Here is a 2,310-nt window from a genome sequence, read left to right on the forward strand (position 1 = left end):
AAAATATGATTTTTTAAAGAAAATTACTTGTCTGAAACATTGCTGATTCTTTTAACATTTTGTTTTCCAGATTTAAGAAATCTTTTTTCATTTCTCTTAAACTATATATAGCTTGCAGCAATTTGGCAAAATATAATATTGTAAGCAGAACTGAAACATGTATTTTTTTTTCCCTGCTTGATCTCTCCAGAATTTAGAAACTATCAGTGAGTATTCTTATTTTCATGGCAAAATGGTTATTTGCATAAGTTCAACAAGAATCTATTCTTTTTATAAAAGGACACGATTTAAAACATTAGTTATATTACCAAAGCTTTGACTGGAATGTCACTTTTTTTTTTTTTTTTTTTTGAGATAGGGTCTTGCTCTGTCACCTAGGCTGGAGTGCAGTGGTGGCATCACAGCTTACTGCACACTTGAGTTCCCCAGCTTAAGTGATTCTCCCACCTCAGCTTCCCAAGTAGCTGGGGCCACAGGACCACTTCTAGGGAAGTTCCATATTGGGGAGTTGAGGGGATTGAGATATGCTGTCCAGGAATATTGATTATGTAAGTTAAAGGCTCCTGAAAAACAACAGGTGGCTCTCGCTCCTGCTTCGCCATGTGATGACACTGCTCCCCTTGGCCTTCCATCATGGCTATAAGCTGCCTGAGGCCTCCCCAGAAGCTGAGCAGATGTCAGCACCATGCTTCCTGTAAAACCTGCAGAATTGTGAGCCAAGAACTGTTTTCTTTATTGAAAACAAAAAAGAAAAACAACAGGTGTAAGAAGATAACCTTGACCTTTGTGCTCTTTCTTTCTTTCTTTCTTTTTTTTTTTTTTTTGAGATGCAGTCTGGCTCTGCCGCCCAGGCTGGAGTGCAGTGGTGCGATCTTGGCTCACTGCAAGCTCTGCCTCCCGGGTTCACGCCATTCTTCTGCCTCAGCCTCCCGAGTAGCTGGGACTACAGGTGCCTGACACTACACCTGGCTAATTTTTTGTATTTTTAGTAGAGACGGGGTTTCACATTGTTAGCCAGGATGGTCTCGATCTCCTGACCTCGTGATCCAACCGCCTCGGCCTCCCAAAGTGCTGGGATTACAGGCATGAGCCGCTGCGCCCCGCCCTTTGTGCTCTTTCTTAAAAGCAGAAGATAAAATTCCCATGGGAAAGACACCCTCCCTATACTAGAAAGATGCAACAGCGTTATCATCAAGGATGAGAAAGTTGAGTCTGAAGGAATTCCGTACAAACAAGACTTGTTAAACTAACCCTTATCTTCCTGGCTATTTCTCCACCCAGTTAACTCCCCTAGCCCAAGCTCCTTTGCCTTATCACATTTTCATAGTTTACTACACTTTGTCCACCTCAGCATATAAGTAACTGACTTGTTTCTTCGGGTCTTTATTTCTTTGTGAAGGCCCCCATGCCATGTAAAACTTATACAATGTTATGCTTTTCTCCTGTTAATTTACATTGTATCAGTTGAATTCTTGGGCCCAGGCCAGGCATGATGGCTCACACCTGGAATCCCAGCACTTTGGGAGGGTAAGGCAGGAGGATCACTTGAGCTCAGGAGTTCAAGACCAGCCTGGGCAACAAAACAAGACGTTGTCTCTACAAAAAAATAAAAACATTATCTAGGTGTGGTGGTATATCCCTGTCGTGCCAGCTACTCTAGAGGCTGAGGTGAGAGGATCGCTTCAGCTCAGGAGGTTGAGACTGCAGTGAGCTGTGATCCTGCCACTGCACTCCAGCCCGAGTGACAGAGCAAGAACCTGTCTCAAAAATAAAATAAAATAAACACAAAAATATTTACTGGGCCCAGCTGGGACCCAAGAGGGTGGAGGTGGAATTTTTCCACCCCTACACAATTTTAAACAATAAAATAAGCTTGACCATCTGGTTTCCACGTTCGTAGCAGAAGAGAAGAAGAAAACTAGATGTGGGAAGGAGGATACTTCCACCATGGACAAACATACTGACGCTGCTAAAAATTAATAACCAACAACCTAATCGCAATGAACAGTCACAAATCTACATAAAGCAATCCTAAAGATAAAAAATGGAACTGTTTTAGGCAAAGTGCTAAAATCCCTATCCTGTATTACTGTTTTTAATTAAATTAATATTAATGTCTTCTTTTTGGAGGTTGTAGGGGGACAAGGTTTTGCTCTGTCACCCAGACTGGAGTGTAGTGGTGTGATCCCAGTTCACTGCAGCCTTGACCTCCCAGGCTCAGATGATCCCCCCATTTCAGCCTCCCAAGCAGCTGAGACCACAGACATGCTACCATGCCTGGCCTTTTTTTTTTTTTTTTTTTTTTTTTTT

Source organism: Mandrillus leucophaeus, unplaced genomic scaffold (genome assembly GCF_000951045.1).
Source record: "Mandrillus leucophaeus isolate KB7577 unplaced genomic scaffold, Mleu.le_1.0 Scaffold307, whole genome shotgun sequence".
Lineage (NCBI taxonomy): Eukaryota > Metazoa > Chordata > Mammalia > Primates > Cercopithecidae > Mandrillus > Mandrillus leucophaeus.